The 20,604-nt window shown below is 42.9% G+C and overlaps 2 protein-coding genes across 7 annotated transcripts in view; one reads left to right on the top strand and one right to left on the bottom strand.

Annotated features, from left to right (window-relative positions):
• Positions 1–15,738, bottom strand: part of PEAK1 (pseudopodium enriched atypical kinase 1) — a 124,234-nt gene extending 108,496 nt beyond the window's left edge. For all 3 annotated transcript variants that reach the window (XM_073619054.1, XM_073619055.1, XM_073619052.1), the window contains exon 1: positions 15,552–15,738. The gene's annotated coding sequence lies outside the window, so the exon portion shown is untranslated. The remainder of the gene's footprint in view (positions 1–15,551) is intronic.
• Positions 378–20,604, top strand: part of HMG20A (high mobility group 20A) — an 82,154-nt gene continuing 61,927 nt past the window's right edge. For 2 of the 4 annotated variants that reach the window (XM_073619060.1, XM_073619057.1), the window contains exon 1: positions 15,983–16,110. The gene's annotated coding sequence lies outside the window, so the exon portion shown is untranslated. Of the gene's footprint in view, positions 500–15,978; positions 16,115–20,604 lie in introns of those variants that run through there. The other 2 variants (XM_073619059.1, XM_073619058.1) reach the window with 2 other exon arrangements.

Raw genomic sequence — 20,604 nt, 5'->3', positions numbered from 1 at the left:
GCCCAAAGCTGCAAAGACGTCACTGCCACGCATGCGCGCGGGAGCTGCCGGTAACGGCACACTCACTGAAGCAATGGCACGTATGTGCCATTGCTTCAGTGTGCTTCAGTGCGCATGTGCCGATGACGTCGGCACATGCAAATACAGGGGATATATCCTAAACCGTTCAGGTTTAGGAGATATCCAGGGTAGCTACACATAAGCCTTATTATAGGCTTACCTGTAGAAAAAAGTGTGTTGTAAGGGTTTACAACCACTTTAAAAACAGTGCAGCTGTGCTGAGCTCCACCCACATGCCCTCGTCATTCATTCAGTTTCCTGTGAATGAATGCCTACAAGTACCATCATCCATTGCAGCTGCATATGAGGTATGAGCAGACAGCTATGCTGAGACTTTGCAGAAGGTGGAGATTGTACCGGCGGAGTTTGATCACTCGGTTCTCAGTGCAGAACCGGTGGGGGACAGATGCAGCATTGGACCTATGCTGTATCCACCTAGGTAAGTATAATTCTGCAAAAACAGTTGTGTTAAGTTCCCAAAAAGCTTTTTTGCACCATCCTTTTAGAATCACACTGTACTACATTGAGAAGAGAACTATAAGTAATGTTTTCACACATACTAACTTGCTGATATGACAGGAAATACTCTCTACCACCTGAAGATGTAAATAGATTTCATAGAATGAACACCAAGCTCTGCATACATCTTTCTGTAACAAATCTACTGAGTTGGGACTATTTATCTCCTGATAATGAGCACATTAAACTGTGCAAAGCAATGCAATACAACAAAGGAGCCTATCACAACAGCTGTCTGCTCTCTCACGCATCCTGACTAAGTCCCTGTGTGGGATCAGAGCTGGGCCCATGTCCAAGAACAAGCGACCCCTCTTTTATTGTGACAGTACAGACTGCAAGACAAACCCTTTCCCGATATTCATGACTAGCACCACAGTATTAACCATTTATAAAGTATGTTCCCAAAGAAGATAAAATCCTTAGCAAGCAGCGACCTATTGCACAATTCAAGCGACTGGTTCACGGATGTGCCGAATACAAAGCCACTGCTGTGCACAGCTCTGCAAAACACCCTGACGTGAAATGCATACAACATCCCCTTTACTCATCATGGAAGGATCGCCAACACATGCCTATATGGCACAACATAAGTCCACTAATGACAGAAAAAGTTAAATTGTCATACCCTTGTATGGATGGATGGACCCTAACCTGAAAAGACATTCTGTATGATTTATTGCATTCAAATAGATAATATGGTAAACGCTTTCTCTACTATAATGACTCCAAATATTTTATTCTCTACAATTAGATTTCCCAGTACTGAAGGTATATCCCGACATTCAATTCAAATCGTATAGCTCACCCGAATGGCCATAAAGAAACATTAAATCTCCCCCTTTTGTTCAATGGGTGGATGTGAACTGGTTAACGGAAGACCAAGCTTAGTCTTAGCCAGAACTCTAGATATGGAAATGGAAATTTAATGAGGGAGGGCCGTGGAAAGAGAAAGAGAGGAAGGAAGAGAAAGGGGAAGACTAAGAACACAGAAACAAAAAGGAGCATTATTACCAAGACAAGAGACAATCACTGTAACTAAATCATGGCTGGACAAACTTAAAGAGATACATTGTAAAAGTGATGAGGACTCACATGAGCTGTACAACTAGCTGGCCATCTGTCCTGGCTTTACCTGACGATGGGTACAATATTACTTCTGTTCTACTCTCTCCCTGTACTAAATCAATATAGGAATTTAATGTTTGTTTTTTTTCTCTATGAGTGCTGACTCTTCAAATGTAGGCTGCAGTGTTATCCGACAGTCACACCCTCAGTCTGTCATTTAACTTCCACAACTCATGCTCACTCCCTCATTTTAATCCATCATGAGCAGTGACAATTCCTGGCTGTCACCCAAAAGAGTCAGTATTGTCATTCAACATCTTTTCAGCGCTGTCTGAGCACGATCCTACAACATCCACAACCGATTGTCATTAAGCCACAAAGATTTCATTTCTCACTGTCACACTTATTATTTCACTGCCACATATTACCCATCCTGCTTGTACTAGTCTCTGCATCAGGCTCATCCTCCAAATACATCCCAATCACCTCACTGACAGCAAAGCAAACCATTGGGAAACATTAATGGCTGGGTCCAACCCTGAAACTGATCAGTGCATACAATGTGCTGTAGGACAAATCCCGTTCTGTGAAAATAAGAGGCAACGTGTGTTCGGTGACCTCCTCACCTTAGTGCACAAGGACTAGTTCCTTCATTTAAGCTATAATTTACTACAGGGGTCTCCAAACTTTCTAAATAAAGGGCCAGTTTACTGTCCTTTAGGGTTTAGGAGGGTCCGATTTTTAGCCAGTGGGAGTAGAAAATGCCTCAGTGTCAGCGGGCGTAGGCAATGGGGTTGATTTACTAAAACTGGAGAATGCAGCTCTGCATAGAAACAAATCAGCTTCCAGTTTTTTTTTTTTTATCAAAGTGTAATTGAACAAGCTGAAATTAGAAGCTGATTGACTACCAAGCACAGCTGCATCAGATTTTGCACTCTCCAGTTTTAGTAAATCAACCCCATTGTCTCAAGTTTGGAGGTCAGTGGAAGTAAAAAGAATTACATAAAGCCAGTGGTCACCAAGAAGAGGAATATTGTTTCATGATTGGTATTAGTTGAAGGAATAATGTCCCATCATTGGTGTTAGTGGGATGAAAATGTCCCATCATTGTGTTAGTGGAAGGAAAAATGTCCCATCATTGGTGTTAGTGGAAGGAATAGTGTCCCATCATTGGTGAGGTGGAAGGAATAGTGTCCCATCGTTGGTGAAGTGGAAGGAATAGTGTCCCATCATTGGTGAAGTGGAAGGAATAGTGTCCAATCATTGGTGAAGTGGAAGTAATAGTGTCTCATCATTGGTGAAGTGGAAGGAATAGTGTCCCATCATTGGTGAAGTGGAAGGAATAGTGTCCCATCATTGGTGAAGTGGAAGTAATAGTGTCTCATCATTGGTGAAGTGGAAGGAATAGTGTCTCATCATTGGTGAGGTGGAAGGAATAGTGTCCCATCATTGGTGAAGTGGAAGGAATAGTGTCCAATCATTGGTGAAGTGGAAGTAATAGTGTCTCATCATTGGTGAAGTGGAAGGAATAGTGTCTCATCATTGGTGAGGTGGAAGGAATAGTGTCCCATCATTGGTGTTAGTGGAAGGAATAGTGTCCCATCATTGGTGAGGTGGAAGGAATAGTGTCCCATCGTTGGTGAAGTGGAAGGAATAGTGTCCCATCATTGGTGAAGTGGAAGGAATAGTGTCCAATCATTGGTGAAGTGGAAGTAATAGTGTCTCATCATTGGTGAAGTGGAAGGAATAGTGTCCCATCATTGGTGAAGTGGAAGGAATAGTGTCCCATCATTGGTGAAGTGGAAGTAATAGTGTCTCATCATTGGTGAAGTGGAAGGAATAGTGTCTCATCATTGGTGAGGTGGAAGGAATAGTGTCCCATCATTGGTGAAGTGGAAGGAATAGTGTCCAATCATTGGTGAAGTGGAAGTAATAGTGTCTCATCATTGGTGAAGTGGAAGGAATAGTGTCTCATCATTGGTGAGGTGGAAGGAATAGTGCCCTATTGTTGGTGTTATGGGAGAAATGGTGCCCCATCTTTGGTGAAGTGAAAGAAATAGTATACCACTGTTGATATCAGAGGGAGATATAGTGCCCTAAGGGCCGGATAAAGGTAAGAAAAAGACCACAGTTTGGTGACCACTGATTTAGTAGTCTCAACTTTGTACATGAGGAACTAGAGTAGTAATTCCTACATCTGATCTAGTTATCATCTTACCTTAGTGCAAGAGGAACTGGAATAATTCCTTTATGTGATCTATCATTTAGTTGTCTCACCTTAGTGTACCAGGAACTGGTGTAATTCCTCTATGTAATCTATTCATTATCTACTAGTCTCACCTTAGTACGGGAGGAACTAATGTCATTCCTATGTGTAATCTAGTTACCATCTATTATTCACCTTATTGCATGAGGAATGGAGTAATTCCTATATATAACCTAATTACCATTTAGTAGTCTCACTTTTGTGCACGAGGAACTAAACTTATTTATATAATGAATCTAGTTATCATGTAGTAATCACACTAGTGGGACGTGAGTAATTCCCATATATAATCTACCTCTTATGTAGTATTCATCTTAGTAAATGAGGAATTGTAGTAATTTCTATGTGTAATCTAGTTATCATTCAGCAGCCTCACTTTAGTAAATTGGAAAATGAAGTAATTTCTTTATGTAATGTAGTTATCATTTAGTAGTGTTTTTTATACTGTGTTCAACCTCTTGACCATTTAAGCCTGGTACACACTTATGCCCTGTACACACGATAGGATTTTCCGATGGAAAATGTGTGATAGGACCCTGTTGTCGGAAATTCCGACCGTGTGTAGGCTCCATCACACATTTTCCATAGGAATTTCCGACACACAAAGTTTGAGAGCTTTCTATAAAATTTTCCGACAACAAAATCTTTTGTCGGAAATTCCGATCGTGTGTACACAAATCCGACGCACAAAGTGCCACCCATGCTCAGAATAAATTAAGAGACGAAAGCTATTGGCTACTGCCCCGTTTATAATCCCGACATACGTGTTTTACGTCACCGCGTTCAGAACGATCGGATTTTACCACAACATTTGTGTGACCATGTGTATGCAAGACAAGTTTGAGCCAACATCCGTCGGAAAAAATCCAAGGATTTTGTTTTCGGAATGTCCGATCAATGTCCGACCGTGTGTACAGGGCATAATAGTTTTTTTTTCTTTCAACCCGAAAAAAAACTAAGAGCTCTGGTCAGAGCCGCTGTACTAACGATCCAACGTTAGTACAGCGATCTCCCCTGCTGAGCTGTTGTCTTCTGACAGGGGTACAGCATTGATTGGGAGCTAGTTGGCTGCTGATTTTCCAGCATGCTTGTTTGACAGAAACCGGCCAAACTGGCTGACATTTGGCCCATGTGTACTGGGAATTATAAATGGCAATTCTTATCAAGTAAGTGTGTATCATCAAGTATTCCTAATGTATACGTCTCCCCGTCTATTTCCTGTTTTGTATAAATGTATTCCAATCACACTGCTAAATAACTGCAAATACACAGGCTGATGCCTACCCATGACAATGAAACACCTACCTGTCCCCCCATACTCGTTAGGAGGTACAGCAATATACTTTGCAATTCAGTTAATGAACAGAAGCAGTGTATGTGCAATCAAATCCCAACTCCAAGTAAAACATTTTATTCATTTTGTATAGAGAGATGAGGGGTTAGAGACTCTGTCAGGTTTTCATTTCTGTCTGTGTCCTTATTGGGGAGATTTCCCTTCATTTCACACAAGTGCAGGAAGTGATCGGGAAACACATTTTAGTAGAGTGGGAAAGAGTCAGAACTTCTGGCAATGTTTTTATTGCTGTTCCCATCTTCCTCTCTTAGGCTCCATTCACACTAGCGCGTTTTTTGATGCATTTTGCATTTTGCAGAAATGCACGGGAATTTTTTAACATGGGTTCCTATGGAACATGTTCACATCAATGCCTTTTTGTTTCTCTGCATTTTTGGAAAGGGTCGGGGACTTTTTTTCATGCAAAAAGCAGCGTTTTGCATGTAATGGATTTCAATGGACAAGCATCAAAAACGCAAGTGCACCGTTTTTGCAGCGTTTTTGATGCGTTTTTGATGCGTTTTTGCTGTTTTTTTTTTTTTTTTTTTAAATTTTTTTTTTAGACTAAAAAAAAACTGTAAAAAAAAAAAAACGCAAAACGCAAATCGCGGCAAAAACGCGGCAAAAACGCTGCTCAAAAACGTGGCAAGCATGAAAAAAAACCCTCCAAAAACGCTCAAAAGCAACATGCATAGGTGTGAATCGAGCCTAAGCGAATGCTACACCCCCCTCTTCTTATGATGTCATTACAACGCATGGAAGTGAAGGGAAATCACCCCCAATGTGGTCACCAGTATAAATAAAAATGTGACAGAGGGTTTACTGGGCTAGCATCTGACAGAACCTGCTATTCTAAATATTGCAACACAAGTTAAACTTGGTAGATCTTGGAACAAACATTTGTATGAAAATTCTCAGTACATTTGATGACATGACAAATGTCGCTCAAGAGCACTTTCAATATTTGATTTTGGAAGGAATGTACTGTACCTTCCAGAACTAAAAACACTTTCACTCAAATTTATTCATTGAAGAAAATTTTTCCATCCTCCTTTTTCAATTGTTCTCATCACTGTGATCAAAAATGAATGTCAATTTGACACCACTATGGTTAAAAAAAAATTGATGAACGTTAAAATTGAATATTTCAAACAAAGTTCTTCTTGTGTATGGCTAGCTTAAAGCGGTAGTAAACCCAAAATTTTGTCTTTGCATATCATTTAGTAGTTTTTTATTAAGAATGAATTGCCATGAGTCATTTTTACTGTACCTGCCTCCTGTCCATGTTATCGATATTTTCTCGAGATTACGTATACCGCGCATGTGCCGTATCCTCCTTCATTCCGGCAAGCCGAGACCCTGCCGGAAAGATTCGGTGCCCATGTCGGGGCTGCGTCATTTCCTGTTTTAGACGTCAACCCCGACATCCCGCGATGCTCCATCAGAATTCCTGCACAGCGTGCTCCAGGAGGTATGGTCACTCCTTTCTGAAGCACGCTGTTATTAGTTCCTATTCGTTTCCATAGTAACCGGAAACGAAGAAGAGGCTTGAATATCTTTACTAGTGCGCATGCACAGGATTATAGAGACAAGGACATTCTGTGGGTGGAAATACAGAGCAATTCAGACACGGAAGACCACAGTGAAGATGGCGTCGGCGAATATGCTGAAATAATCTTCGAATGATTAAGAAAATATGCAGTAAGCTAAAATTTTTATACATATATGAAGTGGTCATTCGATTCGTAATTAATTTTCCTTTCAGAATATTATGAATATAGTATTAATGTGGGTGGGTTTACTACCGCTTTAAAGTGTTATTAAACCCAGAACCTGCATTCACTATATCTGGTCTCCCACAGTACACAAAACATGGAAATGCAATTATTTTAGTAAATATAAACTGCTAAATACCTTTTCTCATCAGCAGTATATATCAGCCTTGTGACTTCTATCAGTGTCTGTCAGTTAATGCTTGTAGGAGGAGTTTTCATCCTCCTCTGACTGTCCTATGAGGCTGCAGGACCCCTGACCCTCTGTCTGGACAGTGCTGATTGCCCCTGTGTTGATCACATGTACCTCCCCCCCCCAAAAAAAACCCAACTCTCTAGGAGTAAACACCAAACTGAGCATGTGCAGAGTTCCCCCAAGGCTCTGTACTATAAGGAGATGGATTGGGGACAGCGGAAAGAGGGGAGGATCAGAGAAGACCGAATCAAACCGCCTTTTTACACAATGTGGGGGATTAACCCCTTAGGTTCCACAGTAAGTATAACAAGCATGCTTTACTGCATATACAATAAGGTCCATAAATATTGGGACATTGACACAATTCCCATCTTTTTGGCTCTATACCCCACCACAATGGATTTGACATGAAACAAACAAGATGTGCTTTAACTGCAGACTTTCAGCTTTAATTTGAGGGTATTTACATCCAAATCAGGTGAACGGTGTAGGAATTACAACAGTTTGTATATGTGCCTCCCACTTTTTAAGGGACCAAAAGTAATGGGACAATTGGCTGCTCAGCTGTTCCATGGCCAGGTGTGTGTTATTCCCTCATTATCCCATTTACAAGGAGCAGATAAAAGGTCCAGAGTTCACTTCAAGTGTGCTATTTGCATTTGGAATCTGTTGCTGTCAACTCTCAATATGAGATCCAAAGAGCTGTCACTATCAGTGAAGCAAGCCATCATTAGGCTGAAAAAACAAAACAAACCCATAAGAGAGATATCAAAAACATTAGGTGTGGCCAAATCAACTGTTTGTAACATCCTTAAAAAGAAAGAACACACCGGTGAGCTCAGAAACACCAAAAGACCCGGAAGACCAAGGAAAACAACTGTGGTGGATGACTGAAGAATTCTTTCCCTGGTGAAGAAAACACCCTTCACAACAGTTGGCCAGAACAAAAACACTCTCCAGGAGGTAGGTGTATGTGTGTCAAAGTCAACAATCAAGAGAAGACTTCACCAGAGTGAATACAGAGGGTTCACCACAAGATGTAAACTATTGGCGAGCCTCAAAAACAGGAAGGCCAGATTAGAATTTGCCAAACAACATCTAAAAAAGCCTTCACAGTTTTTGAACAACATCCTATGGACAGATGAGACCAAGATCAACTTGTACCAGAGTGATGGGAAGAGAAGAGTATGGAGAAGGAAAGGAACTGCTCATCATGATCCAAAGCATGCCACCTCATCAGTGAAGCATGGTGGTGGTAGTGTCGTGGCGTGGACATGTATGGCTGCCAATGGAACTATTTTTCTTGTATTTATTGATGATGTGACTGCTGACAAAAGCAGCAGAATGAATTCTGAAGTGTTTCGGGCAATATTATCTGCTCATATTCAGCAAAATGCTTCAGAACTCATTGGACAGTGCTTCACAGTGCAGATGGACAATGACCCGAAGCATACTGCGAAAGCAACCAAAGAGTTTTTTAAGGGAAAGAAGTGGAATGTTATGCAATGGCCAAGTCAATCACCTGACCTGAATCCGATTGAGCATGCATTTCACTTGCTGAAGACAAAACTGAAGGGAAAATGCCCCAAGAACAAGCAGGAACTGAAGACAGTTGCAGTAGAGGCCTGGCAGAGCATCACCAGGGATGTAACCCAGCGTCTGGTGATGTCTATGCGTTCCAGACTTCAGGCTGTAATTGACTGCAAAGGATTTGCAACCAAGTATTAAAAAGTGAAAGTTTGATAGGTGATTGTTAAACTGTCCCATTACTTTTGGTCCCTTAAAAAGTGTGAGGCACATATACAAACTGTTGTAATTCCTACACCGTTCACCTGATTTGGATGTAAATACCCTCAAATTAAAGCTGAAAGTCTGCAGTTAAAGCACATCTTGTTCATTTCATTTCAAATCCATTGTGGTGGTGTATAGAGCCAAAAAGATTAGAATTGTGTTGATGTCCCAATATTTATGGACCTGACTGTACAGACTGATTTTACTGTAGTGAGTTTTGTAACATTTTAAATGGAATTTAACTGAATAAATCCTCTTAAATCCCTCTTCTGCGCCGCTATCATTCAAAGTCTGGCACGTGTGCCCATACCCTGCCAGTCTTCGTCATTTATTTAAGACCTAGCAGAGACCGTCAGCGCCTCTGCACAAGCGTGGCGGATTTCTGTGCATGTGCACAACCCCCCCCCCCATTTCTGGTAATTGAGTATGATAGCGTTCTGCAGTGTGTGCGCATGAGCAGAAACAGGATTGGGTGCACAAATGCACTGCAACAGCACCTCTCTCTTCTACAAATGCACTACATCTTGCTGTGTGTGTGCCTTTGGTAACTCGCAGGCCCCAGAGATAGCTGGGTCACACCTATCCCAGGAGGCAGTGAGGCCCAGGTTGGGCCGGAAAGCAGGAAGTGCAGGAAAGCAGAAAAATCGGTCAAAAAAGGCAAACATTATATATATATTTTTTTAATTAGAAGGAAAGGGGAGAAACAAAAAAGAAGTTTGCTATACTTAGTAAATTTCAGCTTTAACTCCCTCACTAGGGTTTTATTATATGGCCTGATGACAGAGACTGTATGTTTTTTATGACAAACTATGGAGCCTTCTTCTATGCCATTTACTTTATGAATGTATGCTTATGTCATTTCCTCTGTTGCACCCATACAAATGTAATATGCATTCTTGCTTACTAAACAAAAAAAAAAAAGTGTGACAGAAATGAGAACTCTTATCCACCTAATTCAAAGCTGGGCTTTAACTCATTTCTGTCCTATGCTCCATAGAAAAAGGAACTGTTGCAAAAAGATTTTTGCAACAAGCTGGAAAGTCTCTGGTAATTCTGTTCAGTTACAGAAAGAAGGTTTATAGAAGGCACTATTAGAAAGGCACCACTATGACAAATATATATAAAAAATACAAATATCGCTTTTATTAAATACATTCTTAAGACAATAATAAAATACATGCAAAAGTGAATGCAAATTTTGCACAGAATAATAGGACTTTCTTCATAACAGGAAATGGCTCTAGATCCCAAAAAGAATTGTGGGTACTCCTACGCGTTTCGACTCAAGGGTCTCCGTCTGGGGGTTCTCAAGAGCAACAGATTGGACAACTGTCTAAAAACATAAACAGTAATAAGTGCCATAAACACATAAATGCACATAACATGTATATAGGAAAACATAATAAGTAAGGCAACTATACACATGTTATGTGCATTTATGTTTTTATGACACTTATTACTGTTTATATTTTTAGACAGTTGTCCACACTATAAGAAATTCAGGCAAATGATCATCAGATTTTCTTGGTTGTTTGGTACGATGCTGTCTACTCCTGGGTTTATGGAGCGTGCCCCCCGTCCAGCTCCCACTGTGACTGTACACAGCAGGAGCCTATCAGCAAGTTCTGGCCAATGATTCATGGCCGGGACCTGCTGATCGGCTGTGTGCAATCACAGCCCAGAGCTCTGTGTGGGTAAACCACACAGAGCTCTGTACTGAGGCAATGATCTGTCAGTTTCTCCTCCCTGCAAAGCATGAGTGATCTAGTAGTAAAAGCAGCACGCTTTACACATATTACACACAGCTAGGAACACAGTTAACCCCTAGATTTCCCTAGATGTAAAAACCCCTTCCCAGCCAGTCCTATTAGTACAGTGACCATGTAAAGAATTACCACTGATCACTGTAATAATGTTAGTCAGTTCCCCCCCAGCATCAGTTAGTGTCAGATTGACCGCCGCACTATTGCAGTCCCATTATAATTCACCGAATGCTGCATTTAGTAGTATAAAAATAAATAAATAAAAATTCAGTATATATCCCATAGTTTGTAGCACTATAACTTTCATGCAAACCAATCAATATACACCTATTGAGATTAAAATATAATCAAAAACATGTAGCAGAATACATTTTGACCTATGAAGAAATTAGATTTTTTTATTGGATTTGTTTTATAGCAGAAAGTAAACAATATTCTTTTTTTTTCAAGGTTTTTGGCCTTTTTTTCATTTATATTGCAAAAAATACAAAACCCAGTGGTGATCAAACGCCACCAAAAAAAAGTTTTATTTGTGTGAAAAAAAATTCTAAAAATGTTGTTTTGGTACAGCGTTGCATAACCGCGCAATAACCAGTTAAAGTAGCGCAGTGCAGAATAGCAAAAAAAACGGCCTGGTCATGAAGGGGGGTAAAACTTCTGGAGCTTAAGTGATGAAAGTGAATTAGTGAAACTAAGTCCTTCTGTCCTTCAAAGCCAAGGAAGTCGCCATCTTATCCTCTTAGCACTTCCACCTGGCAGCACCGGGGTCGTCAGTTCAAATCCCATCCACGGCACTACCTGCACAAGATTTGCATGTTCTTCCTGTGCCTGCGTGGGTTTCCTCCCACACTCCAAACACATGCTGGTAGGTTCATTTGTCCCTATGAAAGGGGCTTTAGATTGTAAGCTTCTTGAAGGCAGGGGCTGATGTGAATGTACAGTATATGTGTGTAAATTGATGGCGCTATATAACTACCTGTAATAAATACAGTGCTGCACATGTGATCAGTTATGGCCAGGGCTTTTTTCAGCAGGAACGCAGTTCCTGCACCTCCAGCATAGAATGTATGTAAAAGCAAGTGGTAACTGGGATGTGCTGTAGGGTCTATTGATGCTGGCAGGAATCTATTTTTGTGTGGGGGTCTACTGTTGCTGGGGTTATCTATTATTGTATGGATGGGCTATATTGTTGCTGAGGGGGATCTATTGTTGCTGAGGAGACATATTATTGCTGGGGTATATTGTTGCTGAGGGGACTCTATTGTTGCTGTAGTGGGGTATAGTGTCGCTTAGGGGACCTATTATTGCTGGGGTATATTGTTGCTGGTGAAGTATATTGTTGCTGGGGGAATCTAATATGGGAAGAGATATATCTAATATTGCTGGGGTTATTTCTGGGACGAAGCAATTTCTGGGTCCTGGGATGAAAGAATTTCTCGGCCCAGGGATGAAGGAATTTCTGGGACGAAGCAATTTCTGGGTCACGGGAAGAAGGACTTTCTAGGTCCCGGGACGAAAGAATTTCTGGGACGAAGCAATTTCTGGGTCCTGGGACGAAGGACTTTCTGGGTCCCAGGATTTTATTTATTTCAGGTACTTATATAGCGCCGTCAATTTACGCAGCGCTTTACATATACATTGTACATTCATATCAGTCCCTGCCCTCAAGGAGCTTACAATCTAAGGTCCCTAACTCACATTCATACATACTAGAGACAATTTAGACAGGATCCAATGAACCTACCAGCATGTCTTTGGAGTGTGGGAGGAAACCGGAGCCTCCGAAGGAATTTCTGGGACGAAGGACTTTCTGGGACGAAGGAATTTCTGGATCCCGGGATGAAGGAATTTCTGGGACGAAGGACTTTCTGGGTGCCGGTACGAAGGACTTTCTGGGTCCCGGGACGAATGAATTTCTGGGACGAAGGAATTTCTGGTGCCCGGGATGAAGGAATTTCTGGGACGAAGGAATTTCTGGGTCCCAGGATGAAGGAATTTCTGGGACGAAGGAATTTCTGGGTCCCGGGACGAAAGAATTTCTGGGACGAAGGAATTTCTGGGGCCCGGGACGAAGGAATTTCTGGGACGAAGGAATTTCTGGGTCACGGGATGAAGGAATTTCTGGGCCCTGGGACGAAGGACTTTCTGGGTCCCGGGACGAACGAATTTCTGGGACGAATGAATTTCTGGGTGCCGGGACGAAGCAATTTCTGGGGCCTGGGACGAGGGACTTTCTGGGTCCCGGGATGAAGGAATTTCTGGGACGAAGGAATTTCTGGGGCCCGGGACAAAGGAATTTCTGGGACGAAGGAATTTCTGGGACGAGGGACTTTCTGGGACGAAGGAATTTCTAGGGCCCAGGACGAAGGAATTTCTGGGACGAAGGAATATCTGGGGCCCGGGACGAAGGAATTTCTGGGACGAAGGAATTTCTTGGACGAAGGAATTTCTAGGGCCCAGGACGAAGGACTTTCTGGGTGCCGGTACGAAGGACTTTCTGGGTCCCGGGACGAATAAATTTCTGGGACGAAGGAATTTCTGGGACGAAGGACTTTCTGGGTCCTGGGACGAACGAATTTCTGGGTGCCGGGACGAAGCAATTTCTGGGGCCTGGGACAAAGGAATTTCTGGGACGAGGGACTTTCTGGGTCCCGGGATGAAGGAATTTCTGGGACGAAGGAATTTCTGGGGCCCGGGACAAAGGAATTTCTGGGACGAAGGAATTTCTGGGACGAGGGACTTTCTGGGACGAAGGAATTTCTAGGGCCCAGGACGAAGGAATTTCTGGGACGAAGGAATTTCTGGGGCCCGGGACGAAGGAATTTCTTGGACGAAGGAATTTCTAGGGCCCAGGATGAAGGACTTTCTGGGTGCCGGTACGAAGGACTTTCTGGGTCCCAGGACGAATAAATTTCTGGGACGAAGGAATTTCTGGGGCCCGGGATGAAGGAATTTCTGGGACGAAGGACTTTCTGGGTCCTGGGACGAACGAATTTCTGGGTGCCGGGACGAAGCAATTTCTGGGGCCTGGGACAAAGGAATTTCTGGGACGAAAGACTTTCTGGGTCCCGGGACGAACGAATTTCTGGGACGAACGAATTTCTGGGTACCGGGACGAAGCAATTTCTGGGGCCTGGGACAAAGGAATTTCTGGGACGAGGGACTTTCTGGGTCCCGGGATGAAGGAATTTCTGGGACGAAGGAATTTCTGGGGCCCAGGACAAAGGAATTTCTGGGACGAAGGAATTTCTGGGACGAGGGACTTTCTGGGACGAAGGAATTTCTAGGGCCCAGGACGAAGGAATTTTTGGGACGAAGGAATTTCTGGGACCCGGGACGAAGGAATTTCTGGGACGAAGGAATTTCTAGGGCCCAGGACGAAGGACTTTCTGGGTCCCGGGACGAATGAATTTCTGGGACGAAGGAATTTCTGGGGCCCGGGATGAAGGAATTTCTGGGACGAAGGACTTTCTGGTTCCCGGGACGAACGAATTTCTGGGACGAACGAATTTCTGGGTGCCGGGACGAAGCAATTTCTGGGGCCTGGGACAAAGGAATTTCTGGGATGAGGGACTTTCTGGGTCCCGGGATGAAGGAATTTCTGGGCCCTGGGACGAAAGACTTTCTGGGTCCCGGGACGAACGAATTTCTGGGACGAACGAATTTCTGGGTGCCGGGACGAACGAATTTCTGGGACGAGGGACTTTCTGGGTCCCGGGATGAAGGAATTTCTGGGACGAAGGAATTTCTGGGTCCCGGGACGAAAGAATCTCTGGGACGAAGGAGTTTCTGAGACGAAGGAATTTCTAGGGCCCGGGACGAAGGAATTTCTGGGACGAAGGAATTTCTGGGGCCCGGGACGAAGGAATTTCTGGGACAAAGGAATTTCTGGGTCACGGGATGAAGGAATTTCTGGGCCCTGGGACGAAGGACTTTCTGGGTCCCGGGACGAACGAATTTCTGGGTGCCGGGACGAAGCAATTTTTGGGGCCTGGGACAAAGGAATTTCTGGGACGAGGGACTTTCTGGGGCCCGGGACAAAGGAATTTCTGGGACGAAGGAATTTCTGGGACGAGGGACTTTCTGGGACGAAGGAATTTCTAGGGCGCAGGACGAAGGACTTTCTGGGTCCCGGGACGAATGAATTTCTGGGACGAAGGACTTTCTGGGGCCCGGGATAAAGGAATTTCTGGGACGAAGGAATTTCTGGGTGCCGGGACGAAGCAATTTCTGGGGCCTGGGACAAAGGAATTTCTGGGACGAGGGACTTTCTGGGTCCCGAGATGAAGGAATTTCTGGGACAAAGGAATTTCTGGGACGAGGGACTTTCTGGGTCCCGGGATGAAGGAATTTCTGGGACGAAGGAATTTCTGGGACGAAGGACTTTCTGGCTCCATGTGTGGGAATTATGTCATCCTTTGCCGGCCAAACAGCGGAAGACTCCGCCCCCGGGAGAAGCCAGGACCAATGAGAGAGCTCATTGGGGGTGTTCATGGACTTTAGTTCCACTTTAAGGACTTATTGATGGGCACAGAGCTGTAGGAGTTCAGTATTATTACAGTCCTCATAGACCTCTATGTACCCAGAACCCCTGTGTTGAGCCCTTCCATTCACTCCTATACACCTGTACCAGCCATAGCAGCCTCTGCTGTCACCATCTCACCATTGTGTTCACCACTGCCAATCCTCCCTCCATCCCTCACCACCATCTCCTCTCCCCCTCCCCCCTCACACTTATCCCCCCACACATCCTCTAGAAATCAGTGTCGTGACAATGAGCACCTACCTGACGTCACCTTCTTATGTCACAGCAGCACACAGATATCTCACCACTCCCATCCAGACGGTTCTACGTCACCACCCCCTTCCACTGTCTGCCACCGCATCCTCACCCCGCCAGCCAATCACCGCGCCGCTCACCCTCAGCACCGAGCCAGCCACGGAGGGGGCGGGGAACAGAGAGGGGGCCAATCCCCGGCCACGTGTTCTACCCAATAGACACGCTTCCCCGTGTGCCTACGTCACCGGCCCTCTCTAAAGACTACAACACCCAGCATGCTCCGAGGCGCGGAAGACTACAACAGTGACTGATATAAAAACATAGTTCCGTTTTTGTTTTTCTGTATAACGTCCATTCACTTTCAGCAGAACTTGATAAATGTATCCACGTTGCTGTACGCATTTTTTTTTTACTTATAAAAATATTGTACAAGTCAGTAAAAGGTTGAGCGGAGGGGGTGGCGGAGTGATATACACATGGGAAGCATTGCAGGAGGGGACGTACGACGTGAGCTGTACGTGTCTGCAGGTTGCTAAGGAGCCGGTGCGGAGGGAGAAGCGAAGCGGTTGGTAAATGATCCCGTTCTATGTAGTTCCGTTCAGCGCGTTTCCGGTTTTGGAATATTGTGTGAGGGATAATTGATGTGGCGGGCTGGGCGGTGCGAGGTGTGCGGGGCGGCCCAGGGGACCGGGAATACCGCACCTTATTATACCGCTCTCCTCTATTCACAACCTTTGTTGTTGGGGCTCTGCTCACCTCATACAGCCCCGCTTCCTCAACACCACATACAACCCTATAGATCTCTATATATATTCATAGAAGTCTATATATATTCATACGACCCTATAGAACTCTATATTCATGGAACCCTATATATATATATTCATAGAACCCTATACAACTCTATATATATATATATTCATAGAACTCTCTATATATATTCATACAACCCTATGGAACTATATATATATATATATATATATATATATATTTTATTCATAGAAGTCTATAGATATCCATAGAACCCTGTAGAAGTCTATATATAGTCATGGAACCCTACAGAACTATATATTCATAGAACCCAATATATATATTCATAGAACTCTGTATGTATTCATAGAACTCTATATTCATACAACCCTATAGAACTATATATATATAACTCTATATGTATTCATAGAACTCTATATATATTTATACAACCCTATAGAACTATCTATCTATCTATCTATATATAGATATATATATATATATTCCTAGAACCCTATAGAACTATATACAGTATATTAACCCTTTATAACGATATATATTCATGTAACCCTCACACTGCCACAGCTGAGTGTGCATTTTGTTTTTGCCATTGTGTTAAAATGCACATTTTTAGGTCTGAGGTTTACTTATTCCCTCCCCCCAACATTAACCCCTTCAGCCACAGAAGGTTTTACCCCCTTCATGACCAGACCATTTTTTCCCCCGATACGGCACTGCGTTTCTTTTAGCTGACAATTGCGCGGTCGTGCGACTCTGTACCTAATCAAAATTTATGTCCTTTTTCCCCACAAGCAGAGTTTTCTTTTGGTGGTATTTAATCACCTCTGCGCTTTTTATTTTTTGCGCTATAAACAGAAAAAGGAGCGACAATTTAGGAAAAAAAAAAAAAAAAAAATATATATATATATATATATATATTGTTTTACTTTCTGCTATAAAACATATCCAATAAAAAAAAAAAGAAAAAAAAATCGAATTTCTTCATCAGTTTTGGCCAATATGTATTCTGCTTAAAAAAATCCCAATTAGTGTATATTGATTGGTTTGCGCAAAAGTTATAGTGTTTCTACAAACTATGGGATATTTTTATGGCATTTTTAAAAAATTAGTTTTACTAGTAATGGGGGTGATCAGCGATTTTTAGCAGGACAACAACATTGCGGCGGACAAAGCCAACACTTTTTGGGAACCAGTGACACCAATACAGTGATCAGTGCTAAAAATATGCACCGTCACTGTACTAATAACACTGACTGGGAAGGGGTTAACAGGGGCGATCAAAGGGTTAAATATGCTCCTAGGGAGAGATTATAAAAGCCTCATACATACGATCAGATTTTCGGAGGGCTGTTCGTCTGTTTTTTGTGGTATGCTAGTCTCATGTTGAAAGTGAAGAGGTTACTCACCATATGAAAATTCTCATACTACAGAATACAACTTCAGAAGTGACGTCATGTGTTGAATAGTTTTGGATGTATTCTTTCGTTTCTGAGCATGCGTAGTCTTGCTCTTACGATTTTTTTGGCTAAAAACCGTACTGATTATATGAAAATCGGAGGTTGAGTTCACGTGTGATTAAAATTTTATAGTCTGCAAATCCAGCTTTTGTCAGACGAAAAATCGGAATTGGCTCTCGAAAGCACCGTACTAATGATCCGAAAATTGCAGATCGTTCATTGGACGAAATTTTACTTCAGATTATCGTATTGTGTGTACGGGGCATAACTGTGTGAGGGATGGACTGACTGGAGGAATCGAGAGATCTGTGTTCCTGATTAGCAGAAACACAAGATCTCTCTATTCCTCTCTGACAGAACGACGGTCTGCCTTGTTTACATAAGCAGACTACCATTCTGCCTCCAGCGAATGATCGGGAGTGGCCAGCAACCATTGCATTTACAGTGGGAGCAGGTCTTTGGCGGCACGCACCCCAGACCCGGAAGAATACGGGTACGTTGTTTCACGCAGCCGCGCCCTGCTGCGGTATATGTGCGGTGGGTGGTCCGGAAGCGGTTAAACCAGAACCCCAGCCAAAAAATATCAAGATACAAATAGCGCTCTAACCACTTGACCTCTGGAAGATTTACCTCCCTTCATGACCAGGCTATTTTTTGCGATACAGCACTGCGTTACTTTAACTGACAAGTGCGCGGTCGTGCAACGCTGTACCTAAATAAAATTTGTAATTTTTCTTCCTAGAAATACAGCTTTCTTTTGGTGGTATTTGAAGACCAACATTTAAAAAAACAACATTTTTTTTAGTTTCTGCTATAAAGCATCCAATAAAAAAATGTAAAAAATCTAATTTCTTCATGAATTTAGGCCAATATGTATTCTGCTCTATATTTTTGTTAAAGCGAAGTTCCAGGCTAAATTGAAACCAGGTCTACGTCCACTTTTACGCTGGGCCGATTTGGCATGCGAATTTGACATGTCAAATCGAATGCCACATCGACGGCTATTGCCGGAAATAGGGCGGTCCGAATCGGTGTGACGCCGACTTTGCAGCGCCGCACCAATGCCGAAAGTCGTTCCTGCACTACTTTTGGCGACTTCAGGGACGATTTAAATAGACATCTGTACAGAAACCCACACCGATGTCTGTCAAACCGCTCCCGACGTCGGACTGCATTGCTGGGTTGAAAACGTGCAAGCTCAGCTGAACTCACACGATTTCTAACCCACATCAGTGTGAACCTGGATTTAATCACTCGATCACCCCACCCCCAATTCGTTTGCAGCAGGCCTTCCATCCTAACCTCGCTGCGGCGAGGTTACCTCTCAGCATCATCTCATCATCATCGGGTGGGCCCATATATATCTATATATATATATATATATAGATCTATCTATCTATCTATCTATCTATCTATCTATCTATCTATCTATCTATCTATCTATCTATCTATCTATCTATCTATCTATCTATGTAAATTCTTTTATATATCTTTTATTAGTAATGGCGGCGATCAGTGACTTATTGTGGGACTGCGATATTGCGTCGGGCAGTGTCACTAACTGACACTGTTTGAGGACCAGTGATCAGTGCTAAAAATATGCACTATCACTGTACTAATGACACTGGCATAGAAGGGGTTAACATCAGGGGCAATCAAAGGGTTAACTGTGTGCCTATTCAGTGTTTTACTATTACTATACTGTGTGAGGTGATTTTACTAGGGGAAGACATGGAATTTATTCCCTGCTTTGCAGAGACGCAAATTCCATCCCTTCCCTCCTGTCAGAACGGCAATCTGCCTTGTTTACTTTTTTTTCACCTGCTGATCTGGCCAGTAACACACCTCCTGTATTAGAGTGCCCCCACTTTGGATGGAGCAGCAACAGAGACACTTTTAGACAGCAGCATTGTTAATCTGGGGTTAGGGGAGTGTTAGCTGTACTAGTAGATTTGGATACACTAACACATTAAAGTCAAACTTCAGCTAATACTTTATAAGCAGTTACAGCAAAGTTTTTTGTTTTTTTGTTTTTTTGTTTTTTGTTGTTTTTTTCCTTTTGGGATTAGGTTTAACATATAGAAAAGCTGATCATTGTAAGCACCCCTGTCAGTGGTAAATTGTTTGTCTCAACCCTCTAACTGCCTCTTTATCTGCACAGCTTGGTCTGTTAAAGGAAGTTTAAAAATAACAGACTTACTGACAGGATCTTTAGGTGAAAATAAAATTAACAAAAAAAAAAACAAATGCTGTCATCACATCTTAGGGCTCTTTCACATGGACGATCCGTATGTCCGTTTTTCATCCTTCCGTTTTCGGATGAAAAATGGACATACATGTATCCCTATGGAGCGTCGGATGTCGAGCGGTGATATCCGACCCGCTCCGATCCGAAAAGTGTAACGAAGGAAAACCTTACTTTTCCATCCGTTTTCGGATCAGGTGACGACGGACTCTACGGTCCATCATTATCCAATCCCCCATTGGGGAGAGCGGCGCTCTGACACTGTGCAGCGACGGACCTGTCATCTTCCTGCTCAGTGGGTGTCCACGGGGGGGATCATCACTGATCCGCCCTGTGTGAAAGGACCCTAAGAATTAATAAACTGCGATATATTGCATTTTTGTTTTTAGGTTTAATACTGCTTTAAAATTTAACTAAACCCTCCTATCCTTTACAGCCAAGGAAGCTGCCATCTTAGCCTCTGATCTACAACTGCCATGGCACTGCACATGTGATCAGTTATGACTCAAGTTATTTAATGGCTTGACAGTTTGGTTGTGAGCGCAAGGGGTTGTGACTGTTATCATTCATGGCATGCCTTGAAGAT

The sequence above is a fragment of the Aquarana catesbeiana genome, linkage group LG03 (assembly GCF_042186555.1).
Source record: "Aquarana catesbeiana isolate 2022-GZ linkage group LG03, ASM4218655v1, whole genome shotgun sequence".
Lineage (NCBI taxonomy): Eukaryota > Metazoa > Chordata > Amphibia > Anura > Ranidae > Aquarana > Aquarana catesbeiana.
The sequence above is the reverse complement of the archived record's forward strand: the minus strand, read 5'-3'. Positions and strand labels throughout refer to the sequence as shown.